The 21,067-nt window shown below is 41.5% G+C and overlaps 1 protein-coding gene and 1 long non-coding RNA gene across 6 annotated transcripts in view; one reads left to right on the top strand and one right to left on the bottom strand.

The window, feature by feature from the left end:
* qkia (QKI, KH domain containing, RNA binding a) overlaps positions 1-21,067 on the bottom strand; it is an 83,784-nt gene that overhangs the window by 61,462 nt on the left and 1,255 nt on the right. The gene's annotated exons all lie outside the window — the stretch shown is intronic.
* LOC122861993 overlaps positions 54-21,067 on the top strand; it is a 32,100-nt gene continuing 11,086 nt past the window's right edge. The window contains exon 1 of the long non-coding RNA XR_006374617.1: positions 54-20,519. This is a non-coding gene — a long non-coding RNA (uncharacterized LOC122861993). The remainder of the gene's footprint in view (positions 20,520-21,067) is intronic.

Here is a 21,067-nt window from a genome sequence, read left to right on the forward strand (position 1 = left end):
ATATGTGGCAGTGGCTAGTAAAGCAAGGTAGAGGAGAGATGTAGCAGTGTTTCCTGCTCGTTTCCTGCTGAATTTGTTAAGCAGATTTTTCTCTAAGGCAGTTTCCCTCCTCCTTCCATGTGGAGTATTATTTCTGTAGGTTCACTATCTCAGGAGAGCCTTGCCTACAAACACACAAAAGCTCATTAGCTCTTGTGTTTGCATGTTTAGTTGGGTGTTTGTTTTTACATGTATTAGCCTTTGTGGACTTAAGTTTGTGTCAGTACACACGCATTCCTGTGCATTGTTGGACCATAGCTTAACGTTATGTGAGTCATTACCTACGTGTGTGTTTTCAGGCAGCTTCAGCTCATTATTGATGATCAGAGAGCGGAACGTACTGCTTTCGGGATACGTGCATGTGTACATTTGCAAACCCAGCATGTATATACTTTATGCAATTTCTGCACCATAGTGTATGCCTTTAAAAGAGATTGTGTTACTATAGGTTTGTGTAAGCATTTTATATGCATCATATGCATGACAGCATAGCTCCTCTGTGTCTTGGTTTGCCGTTTACCCATGAGATGTGTAAGCATGTGTGTATGTGTATGAGAGTGTTTCTGTCTTTTAATATTTTTTTACCTGGCATGGGGAGGAGAAGATCCAGAAACCTTGTTACGCCAGTCGTTTATTTAGTGGCCTATCTACTTAAAGACCTGACGCTGGAGCTTTTTACCCAGCCTGCCTTAGGCGAATCCCTGACACACAACATAAATCTCTCCCTCTGGCTGCCAGCAAACCGCACCGTCATTTCTGTCTAGAGCCATTTAGACCACTCAGCCTGTGGGGGCCAGCGCTGATATCCACATCATGTCAGGGTTCAGGAACTGTGTGGATGAGTCACTGTAAAGCAAAGCTGAGATGTATCTTTCAGTACTATTTAGGGCTGCACGATATGGTAAAAAAAATCATATTACGATTATTTTGACAGATACTACAATTGCGATATGATTCACGATTAGTGGGAATGTTCATTTTAGAAATGACTATTGAAATGATGATGTGACATTTGCTCGGGTCTGTACCAAGCAAACATGTTTTATTGCATCTGGAGAACAAACATTTGTAGGCCAGGGCATCTCTGCAGCACTGTAGTAGAGGGTTGGTTACTGATACCTGTACGGTACCAGTACCTGGACTTCGGTACTGGTACCCAACGGTACTTTACTCTCTCTGTAATAACAAAATTGTTATTTCAGTTGTCCGAGTCCAAACTTCTTAATTTCAACATTGTTATTTATTTAGAAATTTTACCTCACTGCTTCACTTAAAGTTTAGTTGTCCATGGAGGGTAAGTTAACTTCTTCGGCGCTGGCTGCAGGCGTGCTAACGTTAACTACGGCTGCTGCGGGGGACTTTGCTTTTCGGCTTTTCAGCTTTTAAATACATTTTATGTTTGACTAAGAGTTTCCTCAGGTTAGACATGTTGCCCGGGCCAGCTTTACAGTTTGCATTACAAATATTGCAGTGAGTTTTGAAAAGCGTAACCACACTTGTGACTGCTTTCGGCTCACCATTGCCCTGACTCGGCAGCCCTTTTTACACAGAGGTCCCGCAATACTGCCGTAAAGAAGAGCCGTCATTATGCCTGCTATGCTTTTTTACATTAAACCAAACAACGGCGGTTTGATTTCGATAATATTTCAATTCAATTTTATTTATATAACACCAATTCATAACAGAAGTTCTCATTGCACTTTTCTTATAGAGCAGGTCTAGACCGTACTCTTTATATTATTTACAATTACATTTCAATTAATTGTGCAGCCCTAGTACTATTGTTTGAATTTGATAGTTAAAATATATTGTGAGAACATAGACATTATCAAAGTTTAAATTTAAAGAATAGGTTAATACTTTTCCACGTCTGTCTCACAATGCGCACACGCCATACTAAAAAAGTTTTTGGTAGCTGCAACTGCATATTCCTCCTGTCCGTACTGGCTGTGAGGTGATCCCTTATTAGTGTAACTCCTATGTAAGAGATGGATGACCTTGTTCTGTGCCAAAATGCTGTTGTGTGCCAAAAGTTCAGCCAAAGCTAATATGATGCTTCAACAGTCTGGGTTAGTCAAATCAAGTGTGTATCTTCCAAAGTTAGTTGTTTTGTTTTTTTTTTACAAAATTACCTCTGTGTTTGTGCACTTTAAGGGGAAACACAAACAGGGAATTTTCTGCTAAAAAGACTTAGAACTTTGGAAGATACCCAATAAGTAATCTAATGAAAACAAAAGACAATATGTCTATTATGCTCCAGCTTAATTACGAAACTATTCGGATGTGAATGAACATTATTGTTGGGGACTCAAGCACTTGGTGTTTTCTACGACTGAGTATAGTCCCAGATCCACAGCAATATAAACGCTCTATGCCGTTCGTTACTGCCTTTTCTCTCTCTGAATCTGTGGAAAGAGGCTGCTTGGATGCCATGGGGAGAACGACTTGCACCCTAGAGTGTTTTAGACTACTGCAAGTAATAGACACACTTGGGTAATGTTGTCCCAAATTAGTTGGTTTGTTTGATGTAGCCATTTCCAGAGACATAACATTGCCTTAATTGGGTTGAACAGTGCTGATCCACAGTTCTCTTCTGACATACTCCTGCTTGTCCAGTGTTGCAATTATTTACTGGGAAACCATAATCTTCCTTCCCTCATAATTATTTGGTTCATAGGGTCTGGAAAACTGAAACAAGTTGCATACCGAACAGAGCATCCTGTACTGAACATTTTGTGATTAATGTGTACTGTCACACTCCTACTATCCATTATATTACATTTAGAATCTGGTAAATTGTAAACAGTGGCAAGTTAAGTAATGACCCTCTGGCTACAGGGTGTTGACATTAAAGTTCACTAACGCAAATATTCCCTAAAGCAAACTCTAAGGACAGGATATTTCAAACTTAAACTTGGTATTTTCCTTGTAATAACGGAAATACATATGCTTTTCTTAACTATGCTGGTACAGCATACTCATTAACAGCACAGGAATAGTTTGTGCATGAACATCAAAGGATTCTGCAGTGTAGGCCTACTGTTAAATCAAAGATTAGGAAGTAAAAATAAGACAGAAGCATGAGAAAACATTTTTTTCCTTCACAAAGAGGGAGGGGAGAGAGAGAGAGGCAGCTGTGAGTTGACGATAAGACCCAGAAATGCATACGTTTTCATGGCTCAGTCACCCCCACCAATGCACACTATACTTCTGCTCTCTGCTTTAAAAGAAACCTCCGTCTTTCATATGCTTGGCCTGCCAAACCCCTAAACTGTTGAAGTGGAGTGTCGTCTTGGATAAAGTCGTCTGTGCCGTGAATAAAGGGCAGGAATGCATTAAACGGCCAAATCCTTTCGCTTGCAACGGGTACCCAGGCTTTGTGATTGCTAAAGTGCACAGCTTTAAAGTGAAAAGGCTTGTTCCTCGCATGAGTCTTGTTTCACTCAGCACCGGCACATTTTTAGGTGTATCTGTGATTGCTGTAGTTTTTTTGGAAAACAACCACATTTTTATCTATATTTACCTCAGCTTCCGAGCCACTTTCCCCCCCATCTGTTTAAATCTTGAATTGAGCATGCATGTGCAAGCAGGAAAAGATGGCATGATTTCGAACATTACAGGTTTTTGATCTTAAATCCCCCTGAACAGGGAGGACTCATTCAGTCTCTCTGCAGAGTTGAACATTTGATCACCTTCGCTTTAAGATTAATTGGTGTTAAATTCAATCTGTTTCAAGTGCCAGATATTATCAGCCTAATACCAGGCATCACAAGGCATCTAAAGCTGCTTTCCTCAGGCAAAGCTGATCAGTTTGACTCGAGTGACTACTGTCACTTTACAACTGCAGCACCAGCAGTAAAAGATGAACAGGTGCAGTGATTGTCCTGGAAAACGTGGCTCAAAAGTAGGTCAAGTTAACTGAGGCTTGAGAAGGCGTTATGATGCCAATTTTGAGATCATGATAATTAGTGAGGCAAAGTCATTAATCAACTGTCAAGTGGCCAAGAAATACAGTGTTACAGAATGTCCTAATGTGGCAAGACCACAAAGACGGTCTTAAAAAATGCTAACAGTCAGAAAATGTTGTTGTGGTCCCAAAACCGGCAGCTTCCAAGAGTGTTAGTACGTGTCTAAAAAATGAAATGACAGAATGGTGATTACTAGAGCTGTTACTTGGAAGTTGCCAAAATGCTTCACACATTAATGCCAGCTGTCTTTGGAATGGTAAGATGGAAGGAGAAAGACCGGCAGGCCATGTTTTGCTATGTATTTTATTTTAATCCCATTTTATCCCATTTAAAAATGTGATCTATTTGGTTTGTTTTCATTTTTTATTTGACGTTTTTGTTTACATGTAACACTACAGTTTAAAGATGTTAACAATATCAGTCTTGCAAAAGGCAGGATTCTCTCTCCTGAACTCTGACTTTTTAAAAATCAAGGTTGTCTTTCATTCAGGCCAATCAACTGGGAAGACAAATTATCGAAAGTTTGGTATAAAAAAAAGTAGCATCTCTTTCTAAGACATATTTCACTAAAGGGTGTTTTCATAGTCACATTTGACTGAACTACCAGGGTAAATAATTTACATGATTCCTAGAAACGTTGTAGCAAAATCCCATGTTATCCTCCTCACTCACACCACCATGCTATCTCATCCCAAGCTAAAACAGTGAAATAAAACAGTATCTGTTGAGCTATTAAGACCTCAGACTAAAATTAGAACAAGGGATCATCACATTTGATGATGTGGAACTGCTTTATGGGGTTGTGTGCTGGTGGGGGGCACGCTGGCAGCTTAATGAGCCATAGGAGTACCAGTTTTGCGCACTTAGTGGGGTCTACCATAGAGTGAGGTGAAACTGGCAGGGAGGGCTGGCTCAATACTGAACCATAAATGGCTTACTCTTAATGGTTGCCACAAGGGGCCAACGTTCATTACTCTCTGCGTGGGGGGACTTTCAACAGGATCCTGGGGTGAAACTTGTGAGTGCATGCACACTCACACACACTTAAGTTTGAGGGAGGCACCCCAAGGCGAAGGTGGAAAACTACAGAAACTGTTTTCTTTCCTTCACACCCTCACAGAGATATAATTCCCTTGCAGGACGTGTTAGTGTGGTAGTTAACAGAATGCCGAAAGCTCCTTCTCATGGTAGTTTCATAATATTGCTAATTATTCAGCGATTGCGAAAATATTCTATTCTAATCCAGCACAGCAAAAGCTGGAGTTCTGTGCTAATACTTCCTCTCTCCTCGCTTCACCTTTTAAAGTAGCCCAATACCCTAGCTCAGCTGAAACAGCCAACCTAATGCACACAAATGCAGACTCAGGCTCCTTCTAAAATACCAAGCAAAGATATTTTACTGCTGCTTTTGCCATCTAGAGGGGGAGCGATATGTAGCGTTAAATTGGAAGCCACAGCAATAGTCATTTAACAGTCTGGCTTTAAGAGAGAAGCCTCATGAGATGAAAATGGTTTTACAAATTTGAGGATATACTAAAAAGAAACAGCTTGGAGGAAGAAGGCCACCTTTTACTTCCATGAGATATAACCTGTATCTGCATGGCTTCATGCATACTAAATGGGATGCTTAGTTATGACAGGAGCATTCAGAACTGGTGGATTAATTAGTATAAACACAAACACACACAAAGCATGAACAAAGCACGCGCGCAACAGCCAAACAGATTGTTGGTTCTTCTGCATCTCGTGGGAACTCATTTCACAGACTTTACCTGCCAGTGAAATCAGGCAGACAAATAAAAGCGAGACCTGAGCCTTGCTACACCGTGCTACACAAGAATCCCTCCCTTACTCTCTGTTTTAACCCATTTAACTCTACTTTCAGCACTACTTAGGTATCTAGAAGCACAACTGTTTAATCCACTGACAAGTGTTGTGGATGCCCCGGAGTGTGGCCTCAATGCCCCTTCTAAAATGAACTACCCACACGATATGCCCTGTTTTGAACTGGCTGTTGTGCCCTTAAAAGAAAGTTGCGAATTTCCTCATTTAAAACTACATGCGACGCAGCAAGTAAACTCACATTTCCCAGTGTCTGTCATCACGCTGGACATCAGACAACAGTAGCACGAGATTTCTCCCACTCCCACAGACAGCTGTGTTAATGTAACCAATAAACATTAACAGCTAACACGCTAGCTAACATTAGCTAACAATAAGCGTTATGTGATAAGCACAAACAGCTAACATTAATAAGCATTAATACACGTGTCTAAAGCTTACCGGGATATTGCTGCATAGTGTCAGCTAACTACGAACGTACATAGAGTTTATAACTTGTTGTGAGATCTGACTGGGTGCTACTTTTTCAGTGCAATGCCACGAAAGGTGTTTTTCCCTGATAATGCTAATGTCACATTGTGAACAACAAATCCGTGTTGAAATAATAGAAATAAACTCTGCTGTCAAATAAACTTTCTTACAGACTGCACATATATCTCAGGAAGCAGCAAACCGGGTTGTTACTTTGGTAACGGCCGAAAAAACTCCTCAAATACCGTCACACTCACGATAGACAGTGAATTAATAGGTTATGAGTCGGTGTTTAATTCGACGTGTATCTGATTCACCAAACAGCACGTATTTTAGTGAGAAATCTTTTGGAACAGTTCGCATCACATTCCCACTGTCTTCTCCCACTAAAATAGCACAGCTATCCAACGGAGGCTGGTAGCGAGTAATTTTTTTTTAATGCTCCTATGATCTCAGACTAATAGTTGATCATTTTGACCACCCTTAGCCTTATTTATAGACTTTATTTTATTATTAAAATATAACAATAAATATAATGAGTTCACATTTAAAAAGACATCATTTTGTGGAAAAGTCAAACATTCAGTGTACAGTTTAAATAAACTCATCACTGTATTTCAATACACTGACTCCTAATTGTTGATCCTGTTTTGTCTTCATACAATGTAATTATCACTTATTGTTATTGCACCATTGGTTTTGGCTTTTGTGCCCTACATTTTGGCCCGCAATGCCCCAATAAATTTGTATTTATCAAAGGCCAAAGTGGTCTTGCCCTAAAAATGACTTAATTCCAGGCCTGAGGGCCCAGGCATACTTTTACAAAAATGCATCCGCACTTGCACAGACATACACACATCCCACAACAATTGAGGGGATGCTATGTGTAATGAAGCACAGGATGCATGCTGTGAGCTATACAAGATGTGAGAATACGAGATAAGGAAAGGGAAGAATAACAGGATGAAGAGTCAGGATGCATGCTGATGGGGTGTATGTCTGTGGATTAGAAGAGCAGTTCTTGGCCCTGTTTTGTGTTGACTGTTGCCCTGGAACCATTTCCTCTGGCCTGTGAAAAAGGGGGTATCCCTTTGCTTGACATTTCCTGTCAGTAGGCTATTGTTAGAACATAAGGAAGGACTATGGCTCAAAGGGTGGCCAAAGAGTTAGGTAGAATAACTGAGCTGAAAATGTAGACCAATGATCAGAGGATCTAAAAGCACTTAGCACTATTAATCTATAAAAAAAAAACTTATCAACTACACCTACCCCTACATACAACTGCCTCCTCTGTCATGCAACAATGGCAGGAAAGGTCCAGCTGTCAGGGGAGGAAAGAGAGAGGAAGGAAAGGCTCCGACTGTCAACGTGACTGGGGAAGATAACATGCACTGTGCTTCCTGTCCCCACCCCTGTAACTAAGGAAACCACAGTGCTCACAACCAATGGGGAAGATGGGAGGGAAGGAATATAATTTGTCATACTCTCCACCATCGGTTTAAAAAAAAAAGATTTCTAACTTTATGTGTCTATGTGATCTAATCTCTCTCTTTGTACTCTGATCCAAAGGGATAATTTACCCATGCTTCAATGTGCTTCCAAATAATCTGAATACACAGGAAAGCACCATGCTTATGATGAGATTATGAAGTATACTGACAGAAAACCACATGGTTAATGTGAAGGGAATGAAATGGGAGATGGAAACATTCAGGTGGTCATTTCCATCACAGTTAAATACTGTCAAATGGCAACACAGCGAAAGGATAAGACATGGGCTGCATTTTAACTGTAAACCTTGGGCAAATCCTTACATCAACGGTGACGGTGACAGATGGGAGCAGCAGGAGCCTGCCAGAAGTGCAGTATTGAGAATGTCAACAAACAGAATGAAAAAAAAATCTCTTTATTAATTATGTGTTTGGTAGGTGGGGGAGTGACAGAATGAGGAACAACCACATTCCTTTCCCTCACTCATAATCAGGGAATGAGGTATCTTGATTACAACAAGAAAAGCATTGATGCCACAAAACCAAGAGAGAAGCATACAGTAACACCTGCCTTCAAGTATGTTTCGTTAGCAATTCATCTTCAGTACTATTTTCTGTGACAGATGGTCAGACATCCACACTGAGCACTGACCTATAGCAAAAGGGTTTTTCCTGGATCAAAATGAGAGACAAAGGTGGTACCTCAAACACCTTGTCACCTACTTAAACTTGATTTATTTAAAGAGGACAGTAAATGTAAACAGACAGATACGCAAGGTCCCATCTAGCTATCTATCTAAAGCACTATCATTGAAAAATAGTGATTTGGTGTTAATACAAACCTCAGTTTAAATAATTGATATATAGTTTAAATAAACATTACAAAGAAAATATAGTTATAATCTGATGCAATCAAATATAACAGCCCTGCAATAACTCCCTCCTTTAGGAATCTTATCATATTCATGCTGATAAGAGTGTGCCAGAGAGGCATCGATTCAACTCTGCTTGCTTCACATGCTGTGTTTGTGTTCTTGTTGTATTGGATTGCATTTTAATGAAAAAAAAAAAAACAACAACAAAGCATTAATGAAAAGAGCTCAATGTCATCTTTCCTTTTCGATATACACTTGCTCGGTGCCAGCTAATTAGGTACTCCTAGCTACAACTAATGCAGTCCACCCATAATAATATAAATGAGGTGGACAACATATTTGAAACACTGCTCAGTATAATGCAAAACAATTCAACAGCACTACAAACTAAAGCCTTCAAAGTGTCCATGATGTTGAATCAACAACAACACCCCTCCCCAAACTGTTTCAACAAAGACATTGTGTACGGTATACCATCAATACAAGCAACCACTGACTCATTCAGACGAAAGTCACCGGTTAACAGCTGATCCGTAACACTGGTACTTTGACTTTCCCCTTCCTCATTGCTACCTGGAGGGGTTATCTTATCTTGCTATGTTCACCTCTCATTATCTTGAAGTGATTTTGCAGTTGCAATTACAGGTGACAGTGGTGCATTTAACGCAATGCAGAATTTGAGGACGCTTAAATTCTCTATGCAGAAAAACCCTTGGAAGGAATGAGTTTTGAACACTGGAAGACAAACAGGTTACATCACAAAGTGTATATATGTGTCTGTCAGCTGTTGTTTCATCCCCAGGCACAGGGCCTGCTGGGGCTTGTAGCTACCATCTCTTCAACTCCAACAGCCATTCAGTCACTGTCCCTGGGTGTGACAACACACAGACTTACATCATAGCTGCTGTCTTTGTGCTCTCCATTGTTTTCACAGCCTGACATACCATTTTGCCATACCACATCAAACACCTACTCTTGTAAAATAAAAATTAGACATACAGGAAATTTGTTAAATATCTGGATGGATATGCATGTTCCCTCTGCCAGAACTTTGTTCTGAGCCAAGTATCCATGGATGGATCGTGTGCAAGTGTTGGTAAGTCAAACTGGTACATGGAACTGGAACAAAGAGGTCTGGCACTGTTTAGAGATGCTTTAGAAAAACTCTGTCTGATGCACTTCCAGATATCAAGATTGCTTGTCTTGAAGGACAGACAATGAAAAGAAGAGGAAAAGGCTTCCCCTGACCTACTCCCTTCTGTCTGCAGATCATCAGAGGAGCTGCTCTTTGGCTGTGTGTTTGGTCTGGTTGTCTGCTCCTGAAGATCACCCAGCTGATCTGTTTTGTCTGCCAAGTCACGCTGAATGTAGCATTTCGAGCATTTAAAAAACAAAGATGTTGTAATGGCTGTAACTTCTGGGTCAGAGTGTCATAAAGGGAGAAGAGGGACAGTCGCTGACTCAACTGTCATTAACCAAGCCTCCACTATGCTTAAGCCTTTAAACATCGATATGCCTCAAAGCGCTTGGGTGTGAGGGCTTAACAATTCTGCAAGTGCATAGACTGTACATGTGTACAATTACAGCGGGTGCAGACATGTTGTTCTCTACCAACCAACATTTGAGCATGGGAGTGATTGAGGGGAGAGCCAAGCGCATACTTGGGTCCATAACGCAGACAGTGAGAGCTGGGCTGATGCAAACCGACAGACCACGTAGCAGGCCTTTCATGTCACCACTGGTCCTCACATGAAAGAGGCAATGTAGCCCCAAGGCTGGATTTCTGCCACACATACGAGTAGAGAGGAAAGCTGCAAAAGAGAAAACAAATGGAAGAAGGGAGTGGGTGAAGAAAAACCTGGAGAAACAGGAGATGAGAAGAGAACACCAAGAGAGGGGAAAAAGAGGGTGACGGGAGCTGTGGAGTCACTCTACTAAAATAAATAGGTAAAAAGGCAACGCCAGGAAAAATGAGTCATTCCCTAAAGAGAACAGATACTGATTTTCTCCTTTGGAAAACACCATGACAACGATAGAGGGCAATATAACATAAACAGATGAGAGGGATGCATGTACATGTTTAAGACAGAAAGGAAGAGATAAAAGGGAGAAAGCAAAGCAAACTGTATATGCATCTGGGGTGCAGACAGGGAGAGTAGGATTATATACATGGTGATGAGGGTGGAGGAGCAGAGAGAAAACCGAGATCTGGTTCATCGAAAGTGTCAGACGCTCAATAAAAATAAGGTTGCAGGAAGAGCTCCCATCACAAACACCCTAAACTCGTGTCAGATAAATACTCACCAAGAAAGAGAAGGGGAGAGGAAAGGAAGGGTGGAACAGGGAAGGGGAGAGAAGGATTAGAGAGGACAGAAAGAGAAAGTCCATCTCCTGGCAGACTATTCTTCACCTGCCTCACCTGCTGTGTCTACACACCGTCCATCCCAAGCTGCCTTTAACCTTCCCTAGAGGACCACTAACAATAAATGATTTAATTTACCCACACAATGCAGGTGATCACAAACATATATCCAATCCAAAATTCTAACTTTTATAGCAATGTGAGTCAAATCACTCCATCTCTAAAATCACTGTGCTCCATGTCAGTAAGCTTGTCCTGGCACATCCTGCAAGAAAATATATACACCAGACAGACAGGAGCAGCTGTAATCTTATCCAAGGCGACAATAAAGCAACACCTTGTAAGTCTTTTATGAGCAACATTCCTATGCAATGACACTGAACCGAGATGGTGCGAGTTAAGGCTAAAGTGTACTGGAGCAGCACCTACAAGGCATAGAAAGACAGTCTAACTGTGCCAGCTGGTTGTGCATCATCAAACTACTTTAAAGTAACTTTTTTTTTTAAACCTCAATTAGGAGTTGTGTGACCTGTCAAACATGGCAGCAGGAATGTTTCTGCACACATAAGTTACTTAAAAACAACCAATTTAGCCTAAACTAAAGATACCCTCCTTGCCACACTGCCTGACATTGTTGCTAGACCAAGTTAGAAAACAACAACAACAACAACAAAAATCAAGAAGTCAACTTGAAGTCAAGTAAAACTGGATGCTTCATGGAGGTGTTCTTGCAATCCGTAGATGCCTCCAGTGTGAAGATTATATTATAGATTAGCAACCTAAGATTTAACCCATTGATTGACTGCAGCACCACTACAACACATGATGTGCATTCATCATATGCTCAATATAATGATGTTTACATTGTTTCATTCACTGTACATTAACACAGGGCAATAATTGCAAGGAAATGGCTTTGCTTGCTGGATCACAAAAAATTAAAAGCATATGGTTACAGATCCACACACACACACAATATACCCCAAGTAATCATGTTAACATTCTCCTGTCCACTTTGTGATAGAAAGCCATGTTTGCGACAAGAGGCTTACACTGGCAATGGCTTTTCTAGACTGTATGGCTTTTCTGTATTGGTTTTGTTTTACAGACAGCACTTGTGTGGATACTTGTATGTGAACTGGTAGGAATGACCCAGTGTGTACGTCTGGCCCATTAAAGCACAAAAAGCCATTGTGTATCATTAGCTGAGGAGGAGGAAGGGAGAGAGAGAGGGGTGGAGTATGAAGCTGAGGGAAGGGTTAGTGACCTTCCTCATAACCAACCAGATGACCTCATTCACAGCACATAGGAATCTCTGTCTCCCCCCACTGTTCTTTATCACATTCACTATCTTCCCCTCGCTCTCAGCAGCCTTGCTCGCCTTTTTCCTTTCAGCGAACACAATCAATCAACTGAGCAGGGACAAGCCTCATGCTCACTAACCCTTTCATATACACAGCACATTCTTTCCTGCCAGTTATCTGTGGGTTTTTATGCCAGTCTTTCCTATGTTACACACAGTGCTAAAGAGGCTCTTTTTTCACCAATTAAAGCCTAATCATACAAAACCACCCATTGTTTCTGCTCCGTAATCTCCCAACCACTGAACTGATAAGGACAGACAGACTTAAGCCTCATCACAAACAGACAAGTGGTGACAACCACTAAATAAACAAAACAGACACAAAACGGTTTCACTTGCAGTTGTATAACGCTGACTTTGTTCATGTGCTGCAACTTTGGGTTTGGAAGTGTTGCACATGGGCATAAATTATGTTTAGCAAATCATGTTTTACATTACAGCACAAGACTGCAGGGCAGACTGCCACTGTAAAACACAACTGTGCAACACATGTAATTCTATATAGGCTAGACAGTCACTATGTGACAATTGAAACATTGCTGAATAGGTAGGATTAAACACATGTGAATATAAGTGGCTGCTCTGTGTGACATTCCTTTAAGAAATCTGTGAAAACTTCCTCCAGCATAAATTCCATCAGTACAAGCAGATAGCAAACAAGTTGAGCAGTACTTTGCTACTTGCAACCCCTCTCTGATCTGATGACTTAAGCATCGGCATCCAATCGCAAGCCCGTACAGAGTGACGTGGGCGATTGGGGGTAGGGTAGGCTGGCACAGGTGGTAGAAACACCATGAACTTGCATAACTGAAATAAGGTCTTTTACCAACATCTCAAACTTGCACACTAACAGAGAGCTCACTGTACTTTACAGAAAGCCTATCAGCATTATTGCTTTGAGGCTACTCTCCTTCAAATCTAATATGAAAATATGATCAAACCTATTTCACAGCAAGTAAAGCTGCAAGCACCAAAGGCAACTCATGTAAAAACACAATAGCAACAGTGCTTATTTAACATACCAGTAAGTGGAGTCCAAAAGTCTTTGTCTACCAACAAATGTTTTTCAATTGATCAAAATAAATCTGTATGTATATTTAAAAATACATTGTGGGAGCAATACAAATCAAAGTGTTTAGCTATTTGATAAAAGCCTGTGTGAAAGTGAAATATATCTGAATATTGTTTCCAAAACATTTAGGGGGTTTTCTAAATGGTGAACCAAACTGATATTTGGGTCTGAGATCTGATAAAGCCTAAAATAATACAGTTGGGTCATTATCACTACTGCCTTAACGTCAAACAACATCTGAAAAACATTTACACTTGGTTAGAACAATGTTGACAATGCTTATTTCAGCACCGATTTGTTCTCCTCAGTGCTGAAAAGCTATCCCAAAGTGGCAGTCCAACACATACTAGAAAGATTTTCACACAATGTGTCAATTTCATTCCAAGCAAGATCAGGAAAATCTATAGGGACACCACCATTTAAAAACAGTGTAGCAAACATCTATACAAGACATCATCTGCATTCAAGATACAAAGCCAGTTGAACAACACCCACCCTGGGTAAACCATAAACAAAACATTATTGGCAAACTGAAGCGTTATTGTCAGAGAAGCTGTTTGCAAACCATTTTGTCAATATGAAAACAAGTCTAAATGTTAAGAACAGACCGTGGGTTATGTTGATGTTATTTGACTTCACATTTTTGTGAACGATCGCACTGTGCGCCATAAAAAAAAAATAATAATCACAAAATAACATTGGTTTTAGTGAAGGGATCTGAACTGTAATTTGCTCATCCTCCCAAAGTCAGGGTGAAGCCACTAACCAGCTGTAGGGGTGGGTATCATTAGGAGTGCGGCACTGCAGTTAAGTGCGGGATTTGTAAACAGAGTGTACATATTTACACATGGTTCTTTTTTGTCGCGTCCATATTTATGTTGTTATGAGACGTGTAAAAATAGTTTTGGTTCATTATGGAACTGGCGGGACAAATTAGTGTTCATTTTTCTGATGAGTTTGGTTTTAATTAGTTATTTGATGTTAGCAAGGTGAGCAGCTTAAAGTAGTTTGTGAGTAAACACTACAATGGTGGAGGATTAAACTGAATTTAAACGGTGAAATAAGAAATAATTTACTAGAAACAGGGTAATAGGATATATATATAAAATAAATGTGTGATATTATTTTAGGGCCATTTCGCCCACTCCTAGTGGAGATGTGTCATCCATCTTTTTATACAGTCTATGGCTTTGAAATGTAAGGATTGAAGAATGTGTTGACGCTATAGAGGTTCAGAGAAGCAGCTGAGACTGGTTAAGGTTAGAGTTCCCAGTGCTTCATATTTGATGGCAGAACGCTACAGAGGAATTTCACTACCTCTTGCCACCTCACTTTCTGTGGCCCTTAGGGGAGGTTATGGCAGCACCGCCTGCTCTTGCCAAGCCTCACAGAAACAACACGGGCTGCTGAGGGACAGGTAAATTATTCATGTTTGATTTATCGGCCAGCCAGCAACTAGTAAGAAACCAAGGCAAAGGCTGCAAACCACAAGCAGACTGATCCACTGGGGTGTTTTGAAGGAGGATGGGGCTAGTCAACCTCTTGGATTAGAGGGTTTGGATGAGGACGAGGGAGGAATGTTACAAAGATAAACAGTCCGTGAGATAGAGGTGAGTGTGTTGCAAAATTAGAAGGTTTAAGAAAACATTACTGGACTTTGATATTTTCATACAAGTGAAATGGAGCTTGCTAGTGCCAGCCGTGAAGCAAAAACAAAATACAGACAAATTATGCATTCAACATTTTTAGATATTTAAAGCAAAGTAGAAGTTCCTATTGCCGCACTGTGGATGGCATTCATATTAAGCAGAGCTAAAACACACTATGAGAGATTGTGTGGGGAAAACAAACACCAGGCTGGAGGTTAAGTGCTCTGACTGTGCTCCCGGTAAAATTCCTGAGCTGGCTGCCAACACTTGGTTGCCATTCCTCCTCTGAAAGGAGAGAGAAAATGAATGCAGAAGGGTGGGCGAGTTAGAGAGGAACAGAGTGAGCATTCAGCTCATTTTTTCACCTCCTTTCTATGATAAAAAATGGGAGAGGAAACAGTAACAAATGTTGCTGGTATAATTTCTGAAAAACCTAATTGTTAGACACTATATCTGTTGTGACAATTCTTAAAAACAAAGACAGAAAGAGAGAGAGTGAGGCAATAAGGGGGCCCTAGTATGAGCGAGGGGGTGGCAGAGCTATTTGAAGCACTCAAAGTATGCAATAGGGTGGGGCCCATACATACACTACACTGAGGAATACACTGAGAAATACTGTGCGTTGCGTATCCACACAAATGTGTGGAGGAAGGACAGGAGCGATGATTCATGATGTAATCTAAATTAGTCAAAAGAAAGCTCGAGAGACAGACCCACCTCTGTGGGAGAGTGCAAAAGAGCAGGCTTCTCTTGTCACCAGAGCAAGAAAACAGCTCCCCCCCTCCTTCTCCCTGTCGGTCTGAAGGAAAAACAAACCACTGACTTGCCTCCATGGTCTTTTCCTGTCTGAAACGGGCGTTACTTCCCGTAGATGTTTTTACATGAGACAAAAAAAATGGTAAAAGCTGACATAACTTGGGTCAAGGGCAATGGGAGGAGCCATGATTTCAGAAAAAGGAATAAACAACCCAATTAAATGAACAAGACTGTGTCAGGGAGCTGTTGTGACATAATTATTACAACATCCCCTAATTCATCTTCCTCTTAAACACTGCTTGTCATTATCTAGCACACAAACACACAGAACCATGACCCTCGCTTTGACAGAAACCACACAATGAAATTCCTTCTGCGAAATTCACTGTGCATCTGGCTACCTTATTCGCTGTTAATTTTAATGTGATTGCTCTGCTTTAAGGCTCGAGGAATAACAAAAAACAGAGATAAACTGCCTCTAGCAATGTGTTGTCTAACAGCAGGCAGTAATAGAAGGGAAGACACTTAGTTTTGGCGACAGCGAGCCAGATAGTCAGCCAGGCAGTCAGGGTAGGGCACGGAGACAGGAGGCCAGGCAGAGGCAGCAGTGATAAGGAGGCCCCAGCACTCACGGGATTGAGGCCTGAGATAAGAGCCCAGAGCTGTCGTTGGATGACTTTATCATACTGCACCCGCTGGGGGTGGCATTGCTGGGGCTGGAGTGGGGCCAGGGGAGCAAGATAGGTCCAGGGTTGGAGTTGGTACAGGGACTGACGCTCACACAGGCACTGCGGTGGGGCTACTGGATGGAAGGGCTGCTAGGCAGAGGAACGTCAGAAGGAAGACAACACAGACACCTCACCCTGTCAGACTTATGCCACCACCTAATATATTACTTTTACTATTATTATTTATTAGGGAGGAGAAAGTGAGAAAGAGGGACCGCATGTGGGCAAGAGAGGCAGGCAGAGAAAGACAGCACAAAGCCTTCTGCTTTCTCACTGGTGGGGACGACTCAGTAAACCAGCTCACAGAATGGCTCTCAGTTAATTAAATTCCAGCTTATAAGTGGTGCTTTGGGAGAGATTGTGGGGAGAAGAGAAAGGGTTGGGGTGGGGGGATATAACAGGTTTCTGCTTGCAACAACAGTCCTGGCCTAGCATCCCCAATTCTTTCTTCCAGTCTGTCTCTATCTGTGCTCTCTCACGGCTCTAAACTGTATCGTACTTTGTGAGCGGTGCTCAATCTTGTTAGCTGCTCAATTGATTGAAAGTCAGAGGTTAGTGTAGGCCTAGCCCTGTGCTGAGGAACGCCAAGGGTCAACCTATAGTGGGCAAAGTACAGTGCTGCAACAGCCACACACAGACAGCAAAGAAAAAAGAGGGGGACCATATAGACAGATTGACAGAAACATGAAACATCAGGTAGAAAAATGCATTCTCCCATTTATAAAAATCTGTACTCTAAACAGCTGTTCCCAAAGGACCAGTTCCCTACACAGGCACCACGGTGGACAGCAGACAGTTTGTCCTCCGAACACTGACAGCTCTCTTGGGAAGGTCCTGTTATATCACAGCACACAGAGACAAATAAGCAGACACAAACCTGTATATAAAAAGGGGGGTGCTGTAGCCAGGAACAAGTTGTACTATGCACCACATGGCTCCGCCACACAGCGTGCAATAGAACAATGGACCGTTTAATCTATTACACAAACAAAGCTCAAAAATGAGCCTGTAAGGAAAGGTAAGGGTAGCATGGAATAAATATTTCCGATCAATCTGACTATTCTGTCCCCCACAGAAACACTCGCCAGACAAAAAATAAAAACCCTCCCTTTCTCCTATGCTCCGCTACCTTACAACAGTGCCTTCACTACTAGGCTACATCTCTAGATGTTATATGGGCTGTCTCCTCCTGCCAAGAGAAAATATAGCAATTTGAAGCAGCTTGTTGGCTGGCAGATCGTAAAGAGAAATAAAAAAATACGCCATAGCAGGTGTCACCTCAGGGAGATGAACAACTGCAACGCAAGGGGATTTCAAAAAGGGGCCTGTCACTCGGCCAGAGTGACCTTGAGGGACTACACACATATTGGGAACTTAACAGGGACGTCCACGCCACTAAAGCAGGGTGGGGGCAGTCAGCACACACATGGGTGGTGTCAGCTTTCTTCCGCCATGGAAACAGCTGTGTAGACATGCACAAATGTTGGGTGGGTGAGGGAGACATACGCAGCTGTCGGAAGGGTATACACTTGAGAGATGGACAATTTGAGAAAGAGTTTAAAGGAAAAGGAAGGCATTTAAGATGTTCAATCACATTTAAACCTATGAAACGGTACTTTCTCAGAAGAAAAGTGCTGTCATTGAAATTTTATCAACAATACACAAAAACTTTCGTCCCTCAGGAGACAAGACGGCTGATGCCTTGTTGACAGCTTAGGACGGTCCTTAACTTTCTCTTTTTCATACTCATTTTTTGATAACTCTACACTGACTGGTTATGTTTCTACCTCTACGTGAGCATCAATAGCTTTTTATGTAGCATCTGCTCTCTCCTTGTCGCCTTTACAAGACACCCACTTTCAATGAGACAGAGCTGACTCCTATAACCGTAACACACACTGAGGAGAAAACTACACACGCACACACACACACAGAAAAAAATAACTTTTTAGATCAAACGTAATTCATACCACAATACCACAACGTTAAAATTCAGCACAACACAGGCCGCTTAACACAACACATTAAAAATAACACACATGTGACAACAATTTTAAGAATAGTAGGCCAAAGGGAAGGGTTATTATTTCGAACACTTACTGTTTTCTTCTCCCTTTTTTTTAAATTGATAAAATTGCACAGATTGGATTGTGCATTTGATGTTACCCTGTGTGGGGTCAGTTTACACCAGTATGAGACAGGGATTGGGAGGAGGCTGGCCTCGAATATCGGATTAGGGCTTCAGCCCCGTCCAAAGGGGAAAGCAAACCAAACAGCCTCTAACAGGAACCAGACAGTCAGACAGGCCTCCTCTGCACCAGGGTGGCTTTCATCACACACACACGCAATTTTTGAAGACAGGGTAAAGTTTGGGCTGGTGCTGTGGAAACCCTTGTAAACCTCAGACGTGTGTGGCTTTAGAGGAGTCAGACTGAGGCTGGAGAGTTGCGAGTGTCCTGGCCATGATTTCTTAAAACGCCAGAGGAGGGAACGTTGTATTCACTTTCTGTTTGAACGCTGCATAGAAGCATCAGACCAGTCCGGCATTACAAGATTGATTTCTTAATCCCTAACAAACCAGTTACTCCAAAGCCACATCAAACTACATGTTGAAAAGAATGACGAGCGAATCTGTTCCACCATTTTATTTCAGACAGTCGCTCAATAACGTTTACTTTAATTTTCCAAGTGAAGCAAAGCATAGATCTGTAAACGTAAATCCACTCATGTCAAATTTTAGATTTACAGTGTTGTAGTATTTACAAAGTGTTTAGACATGTTAAATGTCTTTGAATGCACTTCCGAGCACTTACTGCTTATGCCACATTCAGAATGAAATGCCTTTTCTATCCTACTCCTTAGTCCCACAGTTAGCGCACAGCATTGGTGGTTTATATGAGTAGTTAACACTGACAAAACGCAAAGAAAGGCCTCGTACAAAATGTGACACAATTCACCCCTGGAAAAACTGAAAATACCTCGGCTGTTTCAGAAATGTTGTGTTCCTTCTGAACACCGGGGGATTTAGGAAGTCACAGAGAAACAAACTTTTCAATGTGATAGAAAAGTTTAGTGATTTTCTTATTTTAAAAATACAACCTTATCAACAAAGTCACTTTTGGTCATTCTGGGTTGCAAACAGAATTCTTTGTTAATTAGCTCCACAAAGTAAACGCCAATAAGTGGAAAATGTATTGTACATTAGATTATTTCTTCTTTTTTTTTTAACTAACTGTTGACCACACTGAAGCTAAAAAACGGGTTCTTGTTTTCAGTGGGTTAGGCTCATACAGTGTGCCAACTGCAGCGCGGCTGAGTTGTTAGAGTAAATGAGAGCTTCACAAACTGTGTGCATGAACCCTTTTCTTTACTGTTCAGACGATTGCTAAGGCCTATGACTATGGGGGCTGGGAAATGGCAAAGAGGCACAGCGATGAAAAGGAAAACAAGTCTGCTTCCTGACTCTCCCCTCAATCAAAACATCAAAGCACCAATCACTCCCAGTTGAGTCCAAAAAAGCAATTGGCTCCTGTAGAAGTAAGGCATTTACAACATTTCTGCAGGTCTGAACCTGAAACCAAAAGTCCCAATTTCTCCAGATGAAAAGCATTGTAATAATGTGGTGACATTCAATAGGAAGATTAGAGGAACCTCACTATCTATCGCACCAAAATAACATTCAGGTTTAAATTGCACTTGAGTAGAGACATTTTAGTTAGCGTTAGATACATTTATGTTTGCTCTGTTGTAGCTTTCTAGCGGGGCAGGGAGGAAATAGTCCACTTTACGTCCAATGTGTTTTGTTTATCACTCATCAAGGAAGTAAGAATTTCTTTGCAGACCGGTTTAGCAACTACATACTACAGAGCCTACTCATCCAGACAAGCAACCGAAACTATAAAAGGTACGCACTGCAATTTACGTCCTATGGTGTATGTGAAGAAGTCACTCACTTATCCCGTGGAGTAGTCTGAATGCCTGTTATTTTTATTTAAGTGTCATGGTGTCCACTCCGACACTACAGCATGGGGACAGTCTGCTAGGGGGCTGTGGCGCACTCTAGTGTCTCCAGCTCAGTTACATAAAGCATAGGTCCAACCTTCCGCTTAGACCAGCTTATATTATTGATACTATCAACATAAACGGCGATTAAGCCTTGTTTATCAGCGCCGCTGCTTGTGCCAAAATATATGACAAGGCGTAGAAAATACATGTAGACAGACAAATCCCGTCTGGACGGCGCCGCCGATAAAAGGCGACGCAATTTTGGTAAGGCACGCTTGACAGGCAAAAAACACGACGACTGCTGCAGCAAGGGAAGGAAATATAACCGAGAGAAGCATACCCTGGCTTGGGGACAAATATTGTATTAGCCGGGTGAAGGGAGACAAACAAAATGGTGCCCCTTTTAATGAAAAAGTTAGACGGCTGAAATAATCTTCGTGCACCCCC

This window comes from Siniperca chuatsi, linkage group LG15 (genome assembly GCF_020085105.1).
Source record: "Siniperca chuatsi isolate FFG_IHB_CAS linkage group LG15, ASM2008510v1, whole genome shotgun sequence".
Lineage (NCBI taxonomy): Eukaryota > Metazoa > Chordata > Actinopteri > Centrarchiformes > Sinipercidae > Siniperca > Siniperca chuatsi.